The sequence below is a fragment of the Paramisgurnus dabryanus genome, chromosome 23 (assembly GCF_030506205.2).
Source record: "Paramisgurnus dabryanus chromosome 23, PD_genome_1.1, whole genome shotgun sequence".
Classification (NCBI taxonomy): Eukaryota; Metazoa; Chordata; class Actinopteri; order Cypriniformes; family Cobitidae; genus Paramisgurnus; species Paramisgurnus dabryanus.
The window spans coordinates 16,308,385-16,333,326 of record NC_133359.1 but is presented as its reverse complement, the minus strand read 5'-3'; the positions used below and the strand labels follow the sequence as shown (position 1 = coordinate 16,333,326).

General features: G+C 36.7%; 1 protein-coding gene and 1 long non-coding RNA gene across 4 annotated transcripts in view; one reads left to right on the top strand and one right to left on the bottom strand.

The window, feature by feature from the left end:
• Positions 1–24,942, bottom strand: part of ntrk3a (neurotrophic tyrosine kinase, receptor, type 3a) — a 304,948-nt gene that overhangs the window by 256,171 nt on the left and 23,835 nt on the right. The gene's annotated exons all lie outside the window — the stretch shown is intronic.
• Positions 15,837–24,675, top strand: LOC135781225 (uncharacterized). Of its 3 annotated transcripts, XR_010545112.2 has the most exons (9): positions 15,837–15,972; positions 16,397–16,439; positions 17,166–17,258; positions 17,429–17,495; positions 17,561–17,659; positions 19,421–19,506; positions 19,608–19,693; positions 22,525–22,621; positions 24,442–24,675. It is a non-coding gene; the product is annotated as an uncharacterized lncRNA (long non-coding RNA). The 3 variants fall into 3 exon arrangements; XR_010545113.2 differs by lacking the exon at positions 19,608–19,693; XR_010545114.2 differs by lacking the exons at positions 19,421–19,506; positions 19,608–19,693.

Sequence of the window (24,942 nt, the reverse complement as noted above, 5' to 3'; positions counted from 1 at the left end):
AGCGCCGCGTCCCAGCCTGACGGCGGATTATTGTGCGTGTGTGTTTCTAGAGCGGTGGGTGAAAAGAGATGAGTCATAAGAGCAGACACAATCACGGCAAGTACCGCAAAGAACCCCATCTGGACCCATCATGATCATACGCACACTTACGCATACAGTTGTTGAAATGGGCCCAGCTATGCGGCAGAGAGCTTGTGATTGAGACGCTCCCAGGGTCTGTAACTCAATACCGTGATTGAAAGCTCACGGACAGAGCCCGGGCACCTTAAAATGATTGATGGAGCCTCAAGACTAACAAGAGGACCTTGTCAGCACTGCGTAAGCTTAGATTTGATTGACACCCACCTTTGCCCCCTATAACCACCGCTGTTCTGCAACCAAATTCATACTGGTTCATGCTGATCGCTTCAACAGGGAACAAAATAGGCACTTATTGAGTCCAACAAGTTTGTCTGGAGTGTTCTACATTTTAAGCTATAGCACATATAGATTTTGGACATTTAACATAGTTGTCCAGAGGACTGCAACGAGTTCTGCTGAAATGTAAATCTATTTAATAGAGATATCGGCCGCCAATTTTTATTGGTTGATTTTTGATCAAATGATCTAATATTGTGCATTGTGTACTGTGAAAAGCGCTATACATGTACACTTAAATTGAATATCAGTATCGGAATTGGCCAATAGCTGTTTATTAAAATCTGTATCGACCAAAAAAAAGCCACCAACGCTCTTAACTGAACTCATGGCGGCTTGATTTTCCATGCACAACAACTGGATTCTCTGAAATAAACATATTCCATTGAATGGGGATCGGCACTGATTACATCCCATACACATAAATACATGCACACAAACCAAACCATGCAATGCAATCAGCCTGAATGCACACTTGTAGGGAAACAGCATGCGTTTCGAGGAAATTAATTCTTTCTCTTGAAAGCTGAATGAAGAATTGCATTTCATAAGCTCGATCTGCTTGTTATTGCTTTATGGTGTGTCCCCTAAATTGTCTATTATGTGGATCTTAAGGTGGCACATAAATTTTAAACATTACAGTGTGTTGTTTCAGATTAGGGCAGGAGCAATAACGTATCCTGAGCGTTGTTACACACCACATGTTTTTCATTTCCTATCTTTTATCAGCAACATGCAGGTCTATGTACTAAACATATTGCAGAAGCTAAATGTTGTCTCTTTATTATGTAAAGCAAATCTAAACATCTACATGCATGGGTATGATTATGGTTACATTTACGCATTTGGCAGATGCTTATATTTTTACACTCACCTAAGGATTATTAGGAACACCATACTAATACTGTGTTTGACCCCCTTTTACCTTCATAACTGTCTCAATTCTACGTGGCATTGATTCAACAAGGTGCTCAAAGCATTCTTTAGAAATGTTGGCCCATATTGATAGAATAGCATCTTGCAGTTGATGGAGATTTGTGGGATGCACATCCAGGGCACGAAGCTCCCATTCCACCACATCCCAAAGATGCTCTATTGGGTTGAGGTCTGGTTACTGTGGGGGCCATTTTAGTACAGTGAACTCAATGTCAAGTTCAAAAAACCAATTTGAAATGATTCGAGCTTTGTGACATGGTGCATTATCCTGCTGGAAGTAGCCATCAGAGGTAGCCATCAGAGATGGGTACATAGTGGTCATAAAGGGATGGACATGGTCAGAAACAATGCACAGGTAGGCCGTGGCATTTAAATGATTCCCAATTTGCACTAAGGGGCCTAAAGTGTGCCAAGAAAACATCCCCCACACCATTACACCACCAACACCAGCCTGCACAGTGGTAACAAGGCATGATGGATCCATGTTCTCATTCTGTTTACGCCAAATTCTGACTCTACCATCTGAATGTCTCAACAGAAATCGAGACTCATCAGACCAGGCAACAATTTTTCCAATCTTCAACTGTCCATTTTTGGTGAGCTTGTGCAAATTGTAGCCTCATTTTCCTATTTGTAGTGGAGATGAGTGGTACCCTGTGGGGTCTTCTGCTGTTGTAGCCCATCCGCCTCAAGGTTGTGTGTGTTGTGGCTTCACAAATGCTTTGCTGCATACCTCGGTTGTAACGAGTGGTTATTTCAGTCAAATTTGCTCTTATATCAGCTTAAATCAGTAGGCACATTCTCCTCTGACCTCTAGCATCAACAAGGCATTTTCACCCACAGGACTGCTGCATATTGGATGTTTTTCCCTTTTCACACCATTCTATGTAAACCCTAGAAATGGTTGTGCGTGAAAATCCCAGTAACTGAGCAGATTGTGAAATACTCAGACCGGCCCGTCTGGCACCAACAACCATGCCATGCTCAAAATTGCTTAAATCAGCTTTCTTCCCCACTCTGACATTCAGATTGGAGTTCATGAGATTTTCTTGACCAGGACCACACCCCTAAATGCACTGAAGCAACTGCCTATGAATGGTTGATTAGATAAATGCATAAATGAGAAATTGAACAGGTGTTTCTAATAATAAAAGTATGTGTGTTCACTCGGTTTGAACCTACAGTATAACCTTTTGCACTACTAACACAATGCTTTTACCCATTGAGCAATACAGGGGCATGGTGATTGTTAGAAGATGTCCTGCTTTGCCAAGTAAAAAATTAAAAACAAAAACAAGCTGTTCAATATTTCAAATTACTGCAAAAATGTACCTCATGATACTGCGCTGCAATTCTCAGAGCCAAGAATCAATGCTTTTAATTAAACTTTTCACATAAATATTTTTGGGGGATAAGTGACTATTATTCAGAGAAAGTCTTTGGCGTGTGTATTCAACTTGCACTCAATTATGTCTATTTGGCCAAAAAACAAACCTAGAATGAGCTAAGAATGTAATTGACAAATGACAAGGCACTTGTAGCAGAGAAGTGACAAATAATTAGGGCTGTGACGGTCATTATATAACCGTGAGACCGACGGTTATAGTTGAACACCGTCATTAGAACTCTATAACCGGCAAAACCGTGTTATTAAAATATTTAAAAAACATTTTTATCATAAATAATTTTTAAATACGATTTAAAACAATTGTTAACAGTCTGTGTTATACGCCCCACCATGTTCTCACGCAGTGAAAAATACAGAGCGGAGCAGACACTGACAACGCGCTGACATACAGGACAGACCAGGTTACTTTTCGGTTACTTTTGAGATTAAACGTATTAAACAAAGTCTCACCTTTCAAATCATCTCTTCCTTCTAGTTAATTTATAGCATCAAATAAACATGAATGACCATGTTGTCTTAACCGCGGAAAGGCGTCAGTACACTCCTCTTTTCAAGTTCAAATCCTCCCATGCTAATCTAACTCTCCTGAAAGCAGATTCACTGCTTGTCTTGCTGTTAATTTTAAATAAACGTAGAGTAAGTAGCTAATCAGTGTCTTGTTTATTCAAACGCCGGTTTACTTCGCAAGTGTGAGCACTGAAGAGCGCGTACTGTATGTGGAGAGTGTTTGCCGCGCGTGGCCATTGTCGGCTGCGTTTGCTGCGCATACTGTGCAGTTTAATAACAGTATAAAAATCTCAAGTTCATATTACTTTACTTTACATGCATTTATGAGCAAAACCTCTTCAAGACGCTTTTTAACCCACATTCTGGTCCATGTAATGACAGATATAGACACAATTAAATCTGTTTCTCTGAAGATTATCAAAATATGAGAGAGGATTCATTTATGCTGAGCAGAGAGTGACAGCGCAGTCTTCTGTCAACAATGTGTTTTTAAAATTTCATTGCTTTCTGTTAAATTGCTTAAAGTCATTACTGTTTAAAATACACTTGGAATCACATTCATGATTTTATGGTAAAATGACACTTTCGCGTCAATCCACAAGCATTTAAACGAGCAAAACGCCCCCCACAGACGGTTATGTTATGAACCGTCACATTTGACTCACGTCATAACCGTCATCACCAATTCTGAAACCGGCACACCCCTACAAATAATATAAATTATTGTAGTTTTAAATAACCACACATAACAAACAAAAATAAATCGTTCTTAAAATTTCCATTATTTACTATAGTTCGAAGTTACAATCCAGAACGATCATTCAGTACTAGCTACAACACCCCTTTCTTTGTGTGTCAAAAAAGAAGATAATGTCCATAATGGACCAAGCGGTAATCTGATTGTCGTTTCTGGGAGGGGTTCTTTGTAGAGGGAGGTTTGTGAAATTGGTGGGGGGGTGGGTTTGGGTTCTAGCTCTTCAAACTAGATTAAAGCAGACTGACGACATTCTCTCGAGACTAAGTAAACATGTGGGAATTGTAACTGCCTTCACCGAAGCCTGTCACAAAGACTTTGTGGCAGCGTGATGAAAGGACGCAGAAAGCAAAACACAGAACGTGAGAATTTGGGATTAGGGGACGAGTGATCCGTTTGAGGTTTTGTTGACAAAAGCCATACTGATGTGTGAAAGAGAATACATACACACTCAATGTCTGCGTTACAGACTACAAACTGTGTTCTGGATTTTTGCTTTTTTGTAGCGAGTGCCTCATGCATAGAGGACCAGGAGTGAGTCAAGTGGCATACCTAAATAAGTCTAAGTTGTCTGGCAAGACCACTCATGTTAAATGTGCATCCTACATTATGTAAATAACATTGTGTGAAAATATAACCTTGATATCTTTAATATTGACTGAGTAAGGTCATGTCAACGATTAAAATCGATGTAAAAATCAATGAACGAAATCAAACTTTGATGCTTCTAATCTTATCATTAGGTTATGAGACCGAAGTGACCTGGAAAATGAGATTTAGGCCAAAATCTCCACTTCTTCATATCTAAGATGACATCAGCTATGACCTCATCAGCAAGCCTACAATTAGCATTACTTCACAGCATCAATAGTGGATTGTTAAATTCTATTAGAGTTTACACACACTACAACTTATCCTATTGAAACATTTAATGCCCTTTATTGATTATTCAGGAGGTTGCAGGAACTCTGCATCATTCCCAACAATCCCTTACAGCCTCTAAAAGTGTCCCGATTCAAGAGCGTCTCCTTGTATGATAATCTTACTAACCTGTGCTTCATTCTCCTCTAGGAACGTGACAAGGTAAAGCACCACAACATGCTCTGTCAATACCACAAGCCAGAAATAACTCAAAACTCTATGAATAATGCAACGGATGGTCTGCCCTCGTCTTGCACAAAGGCACCCACGGGAGGAGGCGCGGAGGGTGGGCTTTGACTCCTCTTCTTTCCCAGCAGGGTCTCATACACACACACACACACACATCCTACACTGGACATACCCTTGGGACAGGACGAAAACTATACAAAGGCACAAGAACACAGCTATTGCAAACCTCTACCACATATATTTCTTGCTACGCACATTTAAACAGCCAAGTTCACACTATTAAATTATTAGGGGGAGGCTTTGTTCATGAACAAATCTTTAAAGTGAATAAATATTTTTTTCAGATTTCTTCCTCATACAATTGAGAGTGAAGTGATTGTATAAAACTTTTATCACCACACTATATTAAGTATTTAGAATTCAAGTAAAGATGCACAGATGCATGGTCATTCAAACTGATTTCTACTGATACCTATGCAGATAGTTTGGTGTTATATTAAAGGAAAACACCACCGTTTTTCAATATTTTACTATGTTCTTACATCAACTTAGACAAATTAATACATACCTATCTTTTTTCAATGCGTAGACTTCAACTTTGTACAGCGCGTTGTGAATGTGTTAGCATTTAGCCTAGCCCCATTCATTCCTTAGGATCCAAACAGGGATGAATTTAGAAGCCACCAAACACTTCCATGTTATCTCTATTTAAAGACGGATACATGAGTAGTTACACGAGTAAGTATGGTGGCACAAAATAAAAAAATGTAAGCAAATAAAAAATGAGAACTATATTGTATGTCGGAAGAGCACTTAGTTTGCAGCACTTTAACCTCGCCGCGCAATAACCGAGGTCGAAGTGCTGCAAACTAAACGCTCTTCCGGCATAAAACATGGAAGTGTTTGGTGGCTTCTAAATTCATCCCTGTTTGGATCCTAAGGAATGAATGGAGCTAGGCTAAATGCTAACACATTCACGACGCGCTGTACAAAGATTAAGTGTACGCATTGAAAAAATATAGGTATGTATTAATTCGTCCAAGTGGAGGTAAGAACATAGTAAAATATTGAAAAACGGTGGTGTTTTCCTTTAACTTGCATTAACTAAACTCCAAAGATCACTTTTTTTTATGTTATTCTTTCATACAGATATATATTGAACATTCAACTAGTGATGTTTCATTAAATTTACTATACACCAAGCTCTAATTCATTGCATTTTCCTGTTCTCTTTTGATTGACAGGATATATCAGCCATGACTATCAGCTGTTTTTTTTAACTATCGACCAATAGCCAATTGTGTAAAAAAAAATATATTTATAGACCGATACGGATTATTTACCAATATTTCAGTGCATCTCTAAACTCATACCACTCTTCTGCTTAAAAAAATTGTCCCTGAAGAGTAAACTATTGTCATGCAACTATTTAATTAATTATTATTATTTAATAATTCTACAGGTTCTCAACTGGTGGAGTGTTGCATTAGCATTAGCAGTGTAATTGTCTTGGGTTTGATCCCCAGGGAGCACACATACATTAAAATCAAAGGTATATCTTGTAATGTACTGTAAGTCATGCTTTAGATAAAAAAATCTGCAAATGCATAAATGTAATGTCATACCAGAACAGAACATGTTACTGGATGAATCAGTTAATAGATCGCTTTGGTGAACTGATTCAAAAGATTTTGATTCACAAGGGTGAAACAAATACCCCACCACTATCAGTTATTCCACAGACTGCTATGAGACGCAGCACAGAGACAACTCCCTGCAGAATAGCTACAAAGATCTCAACTCTCTCTCCTTAATCAACCCTGAATGGTAGGAGATGAGAGACGGCAGGAAAAGCAGCACAGAAGGCTTCCGCCATAAACCCCTATGTGTTCTTCATTTGATGATGGGAGCTTCTGGCATGATCTTTTCATTTGGATGAATTTAATTAGACTGAGTTAGACACTTATGGACTTGGACTTTAAGACTCTGGCTTGGTTCATTCTGAAGGGAATTGATATGGAGCAGAACATCTTTCAATGAATAGATTTAAAGGGATAGTTCACCCCAAATTTTGTCATAATTTACTCACTCTCATGTTGTTACAAACCTGTATGAGATGATGAACATACTGTAAAAAGAAAACTTTGCCCGTTGACTTCCATAGTATTTGTTTTTCCTACTATTGGGACTGCAAACTGTCTAGTTACCATCTTTTATTAAAGTTTTACATTTTGTTAGCATGAAAATCAGACTTTTTCCATGTTTAAGTGCTAAAATTGGGTCCTCAGTGCTTCTATCAATCTAGAAAATGTGAAAAAGATCAACCTAGTAACTTTGTTTTCGTAAACCATTCTGTGCTAGCGTTTAAAAACACGTTTGCTGTGTTTGGGCCCTGAGGATTTTTTTTTTAAAGGGACACTCCACTTTTTGTGAAAATACGCTCATTTTCCAGATCCCCTAGAGTTAAACATTTGATTTTTAACGTTTTGGAATTCATTCAGCCGATCTCTGGGTCTGGCGGTACCCCTTTTAGCATAGCTTAGCATAATCGCAGTGCCTGAAAATAGTCCCCTGCTAATTTGAAAGTTACCAAGGGGACTATTTTCAGGCGCTGCGTAATATCATTGCGCCTGCTGCAGCCATGTTACGGCAGTTAAGTCCTTGATTATTACGCCAGAATGAGAGTATTATATCGAAACTCTTTGGTAATTTTTTTAGCAGGATGCTAATGGTCTAATCAGATTTAATGGATTATGCTAAGCTATGCTAAAAGTGATACCGCCAGACCCGGAGATCGGCTGAATGGATTTCAAAACGATAAAAATCTAATGTTTAACTCTAGGGGAGCTGGAAAATGGGATTTTTTTTCAGTAGCGCCTCACTGCAGAACGTGACATCCAGGGGGCGGGGTTGGATTCAGATCCAGGGGCGGAGCTGGATCCCGATCCAGAGATCCCATTGGTCGGCAGTTTTACCACAAGACACGTCATACACGTGTTTCTGCGTTACCATTTCCGCATTAAGTCGTAACTAAATTAAGTTATTATTTTGACATAAAAACTAACTTTACTTATGACTACAATAAAAGTAGTGCCTTTAGGGTGAAATGTAAGTTTTTTGCTATAATGTTTTGGAGTAAAACATTTCGGGTAAGCCTACTATGAGTAATCTTACCACATGCAGTTTAAGACCTATTAATGCATACAGTATAAATATGCATAATTATTAAAATATATATGGACTTTGAACTTGTTTTAACGCGTCTTTGCTTACAGCCATTAGGAAACAGGTTTTCCTCTTAGATGGTTTACTTTTTTTTATTTGCTAATAAAAGATATCAAATAAATGTGTTTTTATATTTACTCGTATAGGAATAGCTGTGTTATAAGTGGGATAATGTACAAATAAATCCCTTCAGTGATATCAAACTGTCGGGAACATGTCCGTACCTCTCCTTACACCTAACTGTGATACTTTCTAAAATATTAATCTTTCTCAACTATATTATTAATCAAACGTACACTTAAATTGATAAGAGCAAACGTTGGCGACCACAGGTTGCAACTAATTGCGGGCTGCAACAACGCAAATATACTGGTTCATTTGGCGGAACAAAGTATATAAAGTGGGAGGAGTTGGATCTAGATCCAACCCCGCCCCCTGGATGTTGTGTTCCGCAGTGAGGACCATCTCATTTTTTTGGGAAGTGGAGTGTCCCTTTTACTACAACTGTTGTAACTAACACACACCTTAAATTGCATTGACACTGCAGCTTGGGTTTGTTTGAAGCTGTTTTCCACATGTAGGAATAAGCTTTTAAACCACCAGCTTTAGCATGTCTGGGAAAAACCTTCAAATGTGCCTTGAACATTTTCTCCTCCTGACTTATGAGATCACAGAGATCCAATCAAAACGAGAGTAATTTCTACGCAAAACCAAACGTAATGCGTCACGGTCGTACATTCCCATGGGAAATGCTGTAAGCTGTAATATACCACCTTACTGAATGTTTCATACACATCCGCACGCCGGTGGCCAATGAAGATAAACCAAACCTATTTCCATAGTTATTAAGTCTTCTTTTAACTCTCCGCCAATATTACCAAATCAAATTTTACACCCCCCTTAATAGCAAAGACCTATCAGGGTATTAAAAATGCTCAGTTCTTTTTAAATGTTCTATTACTTTTTATTCGCTGGTTTTGAAATATTTAAAAGTCACTTCAATCAAATTCAAATTACCAATCTAAAACATCCCATTGGGTGACACGGCCATAATTATTTGGGGGAAAAGTAACAGTGGTGAGCTCTCTCGAAGTTTCCAAAGCAATTATGAATTAATTAAAACAAGATATCCCCATGAATTACTGATGAATGTACGTGAACTAAATATCCATTGTTGATGTTCGCTCACATCAATTTTCCCGCTTTAATTATGGCAAATTACGGTGGTATAATTGCACGTTTTACTTAAAGGCGCGACCTGCCAGTGCTATTTGTACTTGACACAAAAAATACACTGGGGTTTTAAAATGAGCCGCACTGAAATCCATGCTAACAATATAAAGAGAAAAAAGGCTATTACGTGTTTCTCGCTCTCTCGCTATCTAAATGTGTTTTAGTTTGATGAAAGCTAAGCCAGACATTTAAGTCTCCAATGCACAGGAAAGAATACAAAGTATGCTAATAAAAGGCTGGCAGGAAATACAATGACCCCTATAAATCCATCATTAACTACAAACGCAAACTTTCATCCGAGGCAAGTGTCACAAACTATTACTAAACCCAACCCAAATTACATAGTGTCGTGAAATAAATGCTTAAAGGAAACCTAATGCTGCCCCAAGACGACATGAATCAAAGAGCCGGATGCATTAAACATTTCACGAACAGCTTAAAGATGCAACACCTATTACTCAATATCCATATGCTCAAATCCCACAGGCTCATTTTTTATTATTTTAAATAAAGATTTGTTTAAATAATGCACAATTACATTTAACATACATTTGGCAGCGACTTATAAGGCATTCAAGCTATACATTTTTCACCAGTATGTCATTATGCATGTTCACAGAGAATTGAACCCATAACCTTTTGTGCTCCTAACGCAATGCTCTACCAACTTTGCTGAAGGAGCCACAAAAAATATACGGACAAAAAAGTAAATGCAAAGTAAGAGTAGTATAAGAAGCATACAGTTACAAACATCTCTTCATGTATTATTTTTCACATGATTTCAAATCATACAAACCAATTTTGTTGTTTTTTCCACATTTAAGGGGAAATTTTTCATTACCGCAACGTGTCCATGACTGGATTTGGGTTCTTTGACATGAAAATATTTAAAAAATCTAAAAAAAGAAAAAGCTTCGGTGCATGTTATACTATAAACATTTACGGTAAAGAAACATGTGGTATTTGGTGATCATTGGTAAATGTAGAGACAATAATAAGGAATATAAATGTGTCCAAGACCAATTTTCTCATCCTCCGCAACAATTTTCAATCATTGTTTAAGCTCTCAAGGAACTAACATTTTCAAAAAAAAAAAAAAATTGTTGTAAGTGACATAATTGACTGTGAGACTCAAGATGGCTACCAGGTAAGCAGTTCTGATTTTTTTCTCTCGGGATAAAAGTTGAAATTTTGTTTGTCATAGTACCTAGACAACTTTTTAGTTCTCATTACTGAAACATGAGTTTGTAAATGCATATATTTAATGTAATATCATGTTGCGGTAATGATCTTTGATAATGATGATCTAAAAAATTTTAATAATTCTACAGGAAATATTTTTTAAATTCTCTAAAAATAATGGTTATAGTAAATTCAGACCTTAATCTTATATGTGCAAAAAAATTGGCTTCAAGGGCTTTTAAAAAATTCTGATGCTGGACACCTTCTAAATCTGAATTTCGTGAGAATCACCCTGTGTTAGGGGCGGGGCCATGCTAGGTAGCTCCACTGCATCATAAAGCTACCGTTTTAGCCCCGCCCAAATAACTCTGAACACAAAAGTTTACAATTCAGTACTAAATAGTTCACAGCTTTTGTGTTTCAGAATACATTTCTAACATTTATAATGTGTTTAGACACAGTTCTTTAAAATGACTTTTGGACAGTTTTGGATACATTCTGGTTGTCAAACTTGTGAAATAAAGTTTGGTTATTCGGATGGAGTGTCTGTGGGTGAACTTTGCATTAACATTTGCAAACATGGCTGACACTTTTAAGCGACCTACAGTACATAACAAGGGATACATTTTATTAATATGTATGTGCATTCTCTTGGTTCGAAACAACAACCTTTCTACTAAGCTACAGGAACATGAAGAGGAACTTGAGAGCAACTGACTTTACATCCACAAAAAACCTTGACAACAGTTGCATATGCATTGCCAAAATGTCAAAGATAAGTACAGTTAGTTTTAAAAATAGTTCCGGCATCATTTGTTTGCAGTTCAATATTCAGTTCAGTGTTTCCTCTAGGATTTTTTTCAGCTGTGGCGGCAGGGGGCGCCCATGATGATTATACATGTAAAAAAATGTTTAATGTAGAATATAGGCTACAGTAAACTAACATGTATTTTTTTATAATTTTCACGCTGTCATTTACTTTTCCTTATATTTATAGCATATTGCTTTTCTATGTTTGATCTAAACTGTATTTTCTTAAAAAAACGTTACACAGCTACAAACGTAGTTCGGATATTTCATTGTAGTTTTAATGTAGTGTGCATTGCAAGTTCGTCCTCGTGTTTAGCGTACAGAGCTGTTACAAAGTTATGCAGTCCTGTTTGATAATCCGCACCGCTGTGAATGACAGAACAACTGACCAGTTATCCGACATCAGCAGCAATTTTATTTCACACCCGTACCATTTGACATAAAGACTGTGACCCCGAGCCGGTCACACCGCAAATCGCGCAGTTAAATATAAACCTTTACCGGTCTTCAGACAGATCTTAAACACAAATAAGCACGGGAAATTTAAAAACGAGTCGAATTTTGGTCTTGGATGTTAGACCCGCATTTTACTCTTGTCTATTGAGTCCCGACCTGCATCTACAACACAAATGACACGCGAATAGCCTATTACATCCGTTAGATCAAATATTATGCGGTTCACCCGCGGGTACCCCGACCCTGCTGTTTCGTCTGAAAACAGATAAAACAGTCTCACCGTCTGCCTCAAGTTTCTATTACCAACGTTCTTCTCTTCCACGGGAATAATGTAAGTTTCCTTACAAACAGATTCGACTATTAATGTCTTGCAGTCACATATAAGTAGTATTCAGTATTTAGCCTTTTGTTTTTGGACAAATATCTTATCATTTAATGTGAAACTTTGTGAGTGTCGATCTAAAGCACAGACGATTGACTGACAGCTGAGCGGTCAGCAGCGCGCTGCGCTTATAGCCTATACTGAATAACTAATGGCCAGATAAGTTGATAATATGAGTACAGTGATTCCAAATGAATGTCCAAAAAACTTGTAATATGTTAAATCAAAAGTTTAATAATGTCTTTTCTCGCAGCCCTGCGCTGTGTTGGTGTAGATATGCGCCGGTGAACATCATATGCGTGATGACCTTGCAGCTTAAATTACCCTAAATTTATTGTCATAAAGATAAAAGTAAAACAACATTCGAAACTTCAAATGATGTATTTTTATTTGTGTAAACTCACAATAAGGAGAAAACCTTGTGCTTATTTATAATCATTAAAAACATGACGTGCTTTCTGCTGGTTTGGTTTTAGAGCGCGTCACAAAAAAAGAACAGAAACTCAAATACTTTTTATTCGTTTAGTCAATTTAATAATTATTTAAGTGCAACATCCCAGCAAACATTGGTCCGACCGCAACGTTGTGTCCCTGGCCAAAAATAGTCGCGGTATGACGGCACAAATCGGTGAAAATATGTAACACAGAACATTTCATAAAAATGCATTCAGATACATTTGTACATGTCTATAGTTCTATGGGGTTGCATGTATAATTGTTACTTTGACTTTTACTACGTCCCAACAAACACAAAACGTTCCCCTAACGTTCCCATATGGTTCCCATTTGGTTATTTTTTTGGGAACCAAATAAGAACGTTCTGGGAACGTTCCCTGTAGGTTATTTTTATAATAACCTAAAGAGAACCTTCCCGGAACGTTCCCTGCAGGTTATTTTTAGTTTTTTTTTATAACCTAAAGGGAACCTTCCCGGAACGTTCCCTGCAGGTTATTTTAAGGTTTTTTATTTATAACCTAAAGGGAACCTTCCCGGAACGTTCCCTGCAGGTTATTTGTTGGTTTTTTATTTATAACCTAAAGGGAACCTTCCCGGAACGTTCCCTGCAGGTTATTTGTAGGTTTTTTATTTATAACCTAAAGGGAACCTTCCCGGAACGTTCCCTGCAGGTTATTTTTAGGTTTTTATTTATAACCTAAGGGGAACCTTTCCGGAACGTTCCCTGCAGGTTATTTTTAGGTTTTTATTTATAACCTAAGGGGAACCTTCCCGGAACGTTCCCTGCAGGTTAGTTTTAGGTTTTTTATTTATAACCTAACGTTCCCTACCTCCTGAAAAAAACAGCTTAAACCAGGCTAAGCTGGTTGGCTGGTTTTAGCTGGTTTAAGATGGAAATAGCTGGCCAGCCTGGTCAAGCTGGTTTCCCAGCCTGGTCAAGGTGGTCTCCCAGGCTGGTCAAGGTGGTCTCCCAGGCTGGCCAAGCTGGTCTCCCAGGCTGACCAGGCTGGTCAAGCTGGTCTCCCAGCCTGGCCAGGCTGGTATTATGGCTGGTCAAGCTGGTCTCCCAGCCTGGCCAGGCTGGTATTATGGCTGGTCAAGCTGGTCTCCCATTGATACAATGTTGAAACAAAGGTGAATGGTAAACGATTGCTAAAGGTTAATACAATGCTTAAAAATCAACGTTGAAATTTGGTTGAAATAATGTCAGTACGGCGAATGGTAAATGGTTCTTTTATGACATTTTAATTTGTGAATCCTTTAGATAAAAATGTAAAAACTCATTTAATGAAAATACTTATTTTTATAAAATTTAACAAAAGTAATTGATCAAGTTAAAAATATTAGACACATGCAAATAAATCATCTTTGTATCTTTATTTTTCCCTTTTAAAACAAGTGCCTTTTTGGTAAATATTTTTCTAGGTTCCTCATATTATATAATGTTTAAGAAGCTAAAAATATTTTTTGTATACTATTTGATTGATTTTAACACTGGTGGGGCATTTGATTTCCATATGAATTTAGGAGATGGATTAGGCTATTTTTTTAAGCATTATTATGGTTGTTTTATTATTATTATATTTTCATCACAATGTCTAAAATATAACGTTTCAAATTAGTGCTGGGCAAAGATTAATCCTGATTAATCGCATACAAAATAAAAGTGATTTTTTTTTGCATAATATATGTGCGTGTACTGCATCTAATTATTATGTATATTTAACCACACACACATTCATATATTAATTTCAGAATTGTTTTATTTATATATCTTTTTTTATTTATATTATAGATTAAATAAAAATATAAATAAATATATATAAACATGTAAATGTTTCTTAAATACATATATGAATGTGTGTGTATATATTTATACATAATAATTAGACACAGCACACACTCATATATTATACCAATAATCACTTTTATTTTGTATGCGATTAATCGCGATTAATCTTTGCCCAGCACCATTTCAAATATAAATTTTAAGAATACCCTTAATAATATAATAACATACAACCTTTTATCTGCTTTCTTTATGGTTCCACAGACAGCTCCCTCAGCATTTTGTATGCAAAACATGCCCATGCGGGCCCACTGTGAGGTATATTGTGGGACAGTGTGGGCAAGGCAAACTCACACCACATCCCAAATGGGCCCCCAAATTATCATTGTTTGTTATTATCTTAGCAGATAATTTTCTTTTGATGTTTGTTGTTGTTGTTTAATCAAAAACCAGTTACTACACTTTTATTATAATAAAACCATTTTTTTATTTTTATTTTTTTATAAAGCTCTGTCCATTTAGAACAAAATGTGCATGCATGTTTATGAAATAATTGAACCCACCCCCGGGTGAAGATCTAAAAAGCTATGTTTTAAAAGCACAATATTTCTGTTTATTTTAATACAAGAAATGTTTATTGTTAAACAAGTTCTAATTTTCAGTTCAGTCTGGACGTGGGACATCTTTTTTACCATCTTTATTGTTCTTTAACATGTTGTCTTTTGTTATGTGTTATTAGCGAGGGGCAACCTTCCGATCTCTCTAATGAAGCCAACACGGAAGTGATTTAAACTGCAATTCATCGACTGGCTCCAAAAGGGAGTCAATTCCCATAGACTCCCATGTTAAAAATTGCCAACTTTACAGTAGAAAATAATATGTTTACAGCCTGGTACAAAAAGTGTTTTTGGCCTATATAGCTAATTTTGCCCGTCATGACAACTGTGAGGGGGGTGAATGTTTTTGTAACTCATCCGTTTAAATTATATTAAGCCTTAAACTTCTGCATAATTAAGGGCGTGGCCGCTTGAGTGTCGGTTGAACAGCCACTGCTGTCACTAGACTCGCGCTAGGCGGTTGTGGTTTCACCTCAGCTTCACCCATATCCCGCCTCTTTACGTCAATGTATCGCGAGAGCGAGTCAAGAAATTACGCTCTCGCGGTACAATGACGTTTGCCTGTCAGCGCAGCAAGAAGTCGAACACACGTATTTGCGTGCGCGCGCCTCGGTCGGTCCTTGTGAGTTCAAAGTGGATTTTAACCGTTTACCTCAGACGACAGTTTTCATTTCTATGGTAAATTCTAAGGTAAGTTTTTATTAATTCCTGGTTAAGTCATCAAAATAAGTTCACAGTTATGTTTGTTTTGTTTTTATTAACAGTTAATTCGATATGACTCAAATATTCTGAACTTTAATGTTGACCGTTGATGCAGTGGTTTGACTGAGCTCGTGACGCATCTGAGCTAATGTAGTAAAGATCTTAAATTTGTCTTTACCTTCTATAAAAATGTGTTATCATCGTTCTTCAAATTTATTTGACATTGTTTAGTTAATTATAACGCAAGTTATTTAAATGTAGGGTTTGACGCGTAAATGTAGGGTTATTTAACTTACAGTACGGACACACAGTTTTCAGTAAGTTAGCCTGTTAAAACGGTTAAGAATTTAAACAGAAGCCATCAATTCTGGATTAATAACTATTGTATATTTATGTTCACTTTTCTTTACAGGTCATTTTCTTGTTGTGTTGTGATGTGTTCCATTGGCTGAAGAGTAAGTATTATTTTGTGTTTATATTTGCATCCAATACATAAGCGCCCAAAAAGTGCATATCTGGTTTATCATTGTCATTAGGAAAATATAAGAAAATAATTTAGGATACAATGTTTATTGTTCAGCACAGCAATTCATTTCTTTTTGATTTGATTTGATTTATTGGACAAAAAGTGAAATAACACATTTGTCAAGGATAACACAATAAAGTTAAAATAACTTATTTCCATTGTGGTCCTTAATGTCACTATTCCTTCTACAGTATGTAAGTTAGGCTTACATATTTCAAACCCTTTGTTTTCAATAGACAGAGCCAGAAGTGAATTCATAGTTCAGAGTGGATGTTGACATAAGTTTTAGAGAGGCTTCATATTGACATATAAAATTTGTCTTTGTGGTGGTGTACATAACAGCATTATTTTCTATCTTTATGTATTATGGCTTTAATCATAATTTTTTAAATGATGGCTATGTCCATGACCTACCACCCACCATTGTAACGCACCACCAAGCTAGCATTTTGTAATAGAAATCAATAATTTACAATTTATTTTTGAAGCATCTCCCCTACAATATTACAATGCATTTAGTATTTGTTTTGTATTCAGATCAAATTCTACTAATCGTAATAACTAAGATGCAGTGTTTTGTATTTCACAATTTATATTTTCTTTTGAAAAGGGGCCATGACTTGTTTTTTATTTTATTATGTGTTTCATATTGTAGGCAGATTACCATGCAATTTGATGAAGTGTGATAAAATACACAGAGGTGAAGTCACGTGTCTTTCCAGATGCCCAAATCTGTACCACTCAAAAGGTAATGAAGTGACAGTGTACCATGACAAATAATGTAAACATTATTTCTTTCAAAGTTGTACTTGGGCCACAGTTTTTTCTATTTCTAACCAAAACATTACATTTATGATTCTATACTAATGAAATATGTTTTTCTTTTTCTAAACTTTATCAAATGCAATGATCGCTAAGATGAGCCTGAAGAGGAGATTTGGGAAGATGCTGTTTCATAAGTCTTTGCTTTGCCAGATCACCTGTGGTAAGTTTGTAAAAGATATATTAAAAATAGGACCAGAACATCTCCTAATCAAATTTTTTGATCAGGTCGGGATGTCTGCTAACATGATGCCTTGTTGGTCTGGGCGAGTTTGAAGTCTCTCACAGACAGTCCAGAAGGTCTGGAGTCCATGTTAGCTTTTATTGGTAAGGGACTGCACAAAAGGCTGTTTGACCCACACCTAAAGCAACCAGTCAATAGCCTCTTTCACACAGTAGTTCTGGTAAATTACCATGAATTTACCAGAATGAATTTACCAGTAAATACAAAAATGTGCTGTTCACACACGCAGTGACGTTCCGTCTTTTTACCAGTAAGACATCATTCACACATCAGTATCAAAATACCGGTAAATTCGTTGAGAAAGCGGAAGTTCCTGTGGGGTGCGGCGAGCTCAGTGTTGTATTTGTAAACAATCCACGTCGTTCATATCCACGGTCTGTATTTTGTTGTTTTCACGTCTGTGGTAAACAGTCGTGAAGTTGCTCATGATGACTAAACAACATTGCATGAGGCGACGTCAAACCGAAAATGCATTTTGAACAACAGTACTGTTTGCACTTTAGGCTTCACAGAGGGCGTGCTACGTCGGGAATTCTGCAAGTAGGTGGTAAGCTGTTTTAAACAGCTTTGGTGAAGAAATATGGATGTAAACTTCAGGTGTGCTCGACTTTCAAGCAGCATGTGTGTGGAAACGTCCGTAAACAGTGCGAGGGGGAAACGCATCATTTGTATTAAACATTATGATTGGCCCGAAGCTGTCAGCACGGTCTGACGTCGTCTGTTCTAAATGCCGGTAATCCTATATTTTTCGTTCACACATAGCGCTTACCGGTAAAATACTGGTAATCTTACAACCTCTCTTACTGGTAAATTGGGAGCACTGATTTACCGGAAAGGTTCTGTTCAACTTCACACATGATCTGTTAACTGCAATTTACCAGTAAATGTTTGCTCTGTTCAGCATCTCTTTGGGGGGAGGGTTTTAAAGTTGATATGACCTAAGTATTCCGACCCTTTACTCAGTACTTAGTTAAACACCTTTTGAAGTAGCAGTTACAGCCTCAGGTCATTTTGGGTATGACACAGCAATCTTTGCAACTTCTGGATTCATTTGTAACCAAAGCAATCAGAAGCACCATTCACTTCTATAGTATTCTTTTATCCTACTATGGAAGTCAATGGTGCTTCAGGTCAGTTTGGTTACAGACATTCCTCAAAATATCTTAATGTGTTCATCAGAACCCATCAGCAACCATCAAGAGAAATTGGAGGCAGCTGAGCTAAATTGCAGATATTGATGCAAATGATCTGAATATGTATAATGTAAATACGTACATAAGCTAGGCATGTTCCAATCCTAAACTTTCAATATAGTTAATGGACATTTATATTATATTTCACAAGTTAATAATGATTTATATGCATAAAATAATGATTTACTGACTGCTTAATATGTTCTAGACTTTAAAAACGGTTGTGTTAAAACAAACCCAATCATTGTTATTTTTGGGACACATTTAAACTCACTGCCTTGTCCCAAACTAGACACAGCTGTGTTTTTATTTGTGTTAACATTTGTGTTACTTTTAATACAACGTTGTTGTAAACACACAGAGTTGTGTCTAGTTTTGGACAACGCATTTAGTGTTTTTTAATGTAATATATAAACACTGATTGGGTTTGTTTTAACACAACCATTTTAATAAGATACTGTGATTTTAGAAGAATGCAAACAATTGCTGTATGTTAGAATTGTTAATTTTAAATTGCTCACACAGTAGGACTATAATTAATTACTACAGTAAACAATTCTGCCAAATGCATAAATGCAACAAAGTATATAGTCAGTATGTGTTCATAATTATTTTCTACTTATTAGAAAATACATGTTGTTGTTGTTTTAGATTAACTACATACGGTCCCTTGGGGGAGCCAACCCAGGTGAAGTCCACTGAAGTCCCGTTTGCATACAGCATGAAATGGAGGAAGGGTAAGAAAGCCTTCCAAATGCTTAGAATCTGCCCTTTAATAATAGGCAAGCTTTCTTTTTCGTCTCATTGTTTAAACTCATTTCTGTCCGTTTATTCTCAGCAATATCCAATTAAAAGAGACAGAATAAGATTGGACCAGAATATCACACTCTAAATTCTGCTGGGTTATTTTTAACCCAATGCTGGGTAAATATTGGACAGAACACATGGGTTACCTTTTAAATAAAGCACTGCATTGAAACAACCCAGTATAGGTTTATTTATTATTTACTAATGCAGTATGCCTACTAGAAATGGGTAAGTTAAGGCATGCTCAAGAAGAAAAGTGGCCAAGAAGAAAATACATTACGTTAGGACTAGGGATGCTCCGATCGATCGGCCGCCGATCGGTATCGGCCGATAACGTCATTAAATGACTTGATCGGTCCTCGCTAAATTTGCCGATCTCATAAACTGATCTTTCTGTTTACCTTTGTCAACATAGGGCTCCTGAATGCGGCTGCAGTTAGAGACCATTTTTACGCAATGCGAGCATTTTTATAACCCATCGCTCGTGTGTGACATGAAGATTTGCATTTCTCTCTTTGCGCTTGCAGAGATAAGCGTATTTTCTATGAGGACGCGATCTGATCAACAGCGCGACGCGTCTTCACATTCCCATCAAACAGCGTATACAACACACATCTATCGCGGATAATTGCATCCTCATGCCAAAAGTTTATTATTTGCATGCGTTTTAAAGTTTGAGCGTTTAAACTTTCATTTTCCTCACAGCTGCTCTTGTCCATGTACATCCGGCGCATGCACACACAGAAGCCTCAGTCATCAGTGCACGTGAACAGAGTGATCTCTCTCACGTCTTAAAGCTACAGTATCCTAATTCATCTCTCAATAAAATCACTTTCTGCTCTTCACTAAAGAACTGTTATACTTCATACGAATGCGTGTTTAATTCATACAGTTTAGACTTTGAAGTGTTTTATTTTTATCACTTTTAACTGACATAAGACTTTTTAAAGGCATATTCAATTTCTCTTTGCAGAAGAAATATTTGTTGTGCTAATTTTTTGATTCTCTATTAAAACAATAATAAACCTAATTACTGCAAGTAATATAACAAAGGCAACATCTGTGTTATTACTTTATCTAGAAAAAATGTTACCAGTAACAGTCATCAAAAAGCTTGCACATCAGCTTGAAAAATCGGTATCGGCATTGGTATCGGCCGATCACGAAGACAACAAATCGGTGATCGGTATCGGCCTGCAAAAACCCTGATCGGAGCATCCCTAGTTAGGACTAGGCCTGTCGCGATAAACGATAAATCGATTAATCGCACGGTAAATAAAATGAGCTCGATCATTTTTTTCGGCCGCAATAATTCACATTTGCATGCTTGTTTGTTTTCCTTGTCTCTCTCTCTCTCTACCAAAGAGACTGGATGACCGCTCCGTGCAACGAGTGACAAGGAGTGAACCCTCGTCAGTCATTTGTCAGTCGCATGATCTGTGTGGGGAGGGGGGACTCCTGGCGTAGCCTATCACAGTAGGCGTACTGAGGAGGATGAGCGCCGCGTAAGGAGTGTAGCAGGAGAAAACACTAGTTGAGACGAGAGTTGAAGAAAAAGATGGATTTACTAGAGGCTGTTTACACTTGTCATTAACACGCATTTCATCAATTGCGCTGAAAATTCAGAGAAAGCTCTAACATATACATGTAGAAAATACTGTGCAGTATGTTTACTTCCTAAACAAGCAGTGGACATAATATTAGTTTGCGTCCATATAAACTCATAATTACTCCCGCTGGCGTTTAAATGACAGCGGAGAGACTCGACCACTGTCTCGACAGACCACCCCCTCACAGTATTCAGCACGAAGCGGTCGAAAGTGGACAAAAGAGACGGATTTAAATACCAGGTGTAAACTTGATATGTCTCTCTCGTCCACTTGTGATCTGATCAAAAACACATCTTAATACCAAGTTTAAACAGCCAAGTTTCAAAACCAAATGCTACAGCTGCAGTGTGGGAGTACTTTGGATTTAAACCTAATGACCGAGGTGAACCACTAAACCTGAACGAGCCGTTATGTCGCATTTGTGGTAAAAACGTAGCACTTAAAAGTGGCAACACGACAAACATGCATATGCACCTAAAACGCAATCATCCTGTTATTTTGTTCATTTCTTGTGGATATTTAAAATGTCTTCCAGTTCCAGTATTACTTATTGTTTAGAAATAAAAGTTTATAGATCTTTGAAAAGGTGTATCTGCATTATTATAATGGTCCCGGAGCATCAATGTTATCGTCTATCGCGATAAATGCCGAGGCAATTTATCGTCTAGCAATATTTGTTATCGTGACAGGCCTAGTTAGGACTGATGTGATTTGTAACTGGTACTGATGTGCTTATAAAATAAGAACAACATATAAATGATCAGAATATCAACTTGCATAATTATGCATGTAGTAATCATAACAACAGTTACAACCATACATCACAATTGTGGTTATACAGGAGTATGAGTATGACATGACATGATGAACTTGTATGTTTAATTCAGGGGTGGCAAATGTTGGTCCTGGAGGTCTGCAGTCCTGCAGAGTTTAGCTCCAGCTCTAATCAAACACACCTGAACAGGCTAAAATCAAGGTCTAAAGAGTTACTAGAAAGCTACGGGCAGGTGAGCTTTTATCAGGGTTGGAGCTAAAATCTGCAGGACTGCCCTCTCCAGGACCAATGTTCGCCATCCCTGGTTTAAATGGCACATATTTTACAAGGCCAATTCTTATGAATTTGTACAGTAAATCATACAAATACCTATGACTATTATTAAAATAAGAATGAATTAAATCAGTACAATGAGCCACCTCGTAACATACATAGTACTAATTGCCATGAGATTGTGTTTTTTATAATCAGCTGAAAAATTAATTTAATTCTTTCATCGAATTGTATTTACAATCTACACATTATAGAAATTATTGACTGTGATTATTTTATTTTGTTTACAGAATCAACACAGAAAAACTACAAGGCATTAAAGGCCCTTGACGTGGAAGACTTAATTGCATTAGCCCTGAAATTTGCCCCACACAGAAATTTAAAATGGTAATCATATTCAGTGTTTCCCACAGGATTTAGAGAGACTTTTTTAGAGCATGTGGCGATTACGTCACACGCTAATTAGCATATATGTGATGTGTTTGCGTTTGATCGAGTGTTGGCACCTGAAATATGTTTAATTTCTTCTCTTTTATCTGTCACATTATATTGCATATTACAGTTTTTCTCAGTTGCGTAAACACATTTACTGAAATTATGCCTCATATTCTCTAAACAGTAAACACAATTGCATAACATCTCACACAATACTCCAAGTATTATATTTTCAGGTCAAAATTAAACTCTACACTCAAAACCATGGAGGCAACAGTGAAGCGACTCAAATTAGGCTTTACTCGTGGCTCAGCCTCCCTCATAATCATACCATGGACAAGGACATGGTCAGCTAGAGTGGCTTGAATCTGAGACTGCTTGTCACCTTTCACCATGTCCTCCTCCTCTTCCTCCTCCTTCAACAAGTCCTCTTCCTCCTCCTTCTTTCCCTCCTCCTCCTCCTCCTTTGCTAATTGAGCCTTAGCTGTGCTGACTTGAGTGAACAGTATTGAATGCTAGTGCTTTCCATATGACCACATGGTGTAATCCCCGAGAGATGTAGGGATTTGTGTGTAGAGTTTTGAAGTAAAACTTCACTGATTTAAAACTCATGTGTTAAATCAGGGGAGTAGTGTTTATTGTTCAGCAAATTGATTTTGAATGATTGTGCTTCTTGAAAAATGGCGTTATGGTTTTGAAATTTTAGTTCAAAAGCCTGTTTATAGTGTTTCCGCAATCGAGAAAAACTGTAAAACAACTGCATGCTATTTTTTACATATTATCTGTTCGGTTGTCAGACATGAAACGAGTATACTATAAAGTAGTGACAAAACACGACCCAGAAACACCTTGTGTTCAATTTAACCAGTTGTTCCTTTAACGGCTGCTAAAATCCTGATTTATAAACGCGACATCGTCTGAAGCGCTTGCAAGAATGAATTAAGCCGTTTACCAGTAAAATATAAATGTAAATTGGAACCACCATACTCAATCCCACAGCGACATCTTAAAATAAAAACTCGTTTCAATCTGTATAAAAACTGTACTATTGCAGTACTAAACTTTTACCAACTTGTAGCTGTCGAAGTAACAAAAAAAACCCTTTTGAATAGATTTGTTCTAAAAATACTAAGGTAAAAGAGAATCATTTTGCTGATTAAATCAGTTGTTGTAGAGAAAATAGCCTACTTTTAAAGAAACCATGCGTAAAAGATAGCATACTTTTGAAAATTATGGTGTGAAACTTTTTTACTTGTATACACTTTATCATATTGGTTTAATAACTCTGCTTGTTCGAATATATATATATATATATATATATATATATATATATATATATATATATATATATATATATATATATATATATATATATATATATATATATATATATATATATATATATATATATATATAGCCTTTATAGTTTAAAATAAAATGTCGTAAAGAATCATTATCAAAATTACTAATATCCTGGCGCTGAACTTTTTCTTGTTTGTATGTCTCTTGTTTATCAGTATACCAATATAATTATTTAAAATGAAATATTCTTCTGATAACCAAACTGCAGCGCACTAAATATATTTAAAACTTTTTACGAAGAAGTAGGCCTACACAAAACGCGTTTCAAATCTGTATATGCATTTTTATCAGATCTTTTGACGGGGTCGTGCAACTTAATGATAATACTTTTGTCATTGAATTGTTCATCTAAATGTTTAACCTAATGTTACACTAACTTACGTTGCCTTTATTGTTTGTTACTTTTGCAGATGGCAGAGATTGCTGTGGAGTTCTGAAGTTCATTTTTTAAATGTTTTCATTTTTAATATATTAAAATGTTTTTTATGATACAATGTTCTACATGTTTATTGCCAATTTTATGTGTTATATAAGCAAATTATCTACCCTATTATATTATTATCTAAGTCTATAAATTCTATAAATGATCCTGTGATTAATGATTTTGATTTTATGTCTACGAATAAAGAATCCATGGATCAACATGGATTGTGTGATTATTTGTTCATTTAAATAGATTATATATAAATAAACTTAGTTTATATAGTGAAATCGTGTTTTTTTTTAATGATTTAATTGTGAATTTTTATTATTAATGGTGCCTAAATATAGGGAATAACTAGAGGTTTTGAGAACGTTCCGGGAACGTTCTGGCAAGGTTCTGCAAACGTTCTGAGCAGGTTAGGTTGATGTTACCCGAATGTTCCCGGAACGTTCTGAGAACGTTCCCGGAACGTTCTGAGAACGTTCTC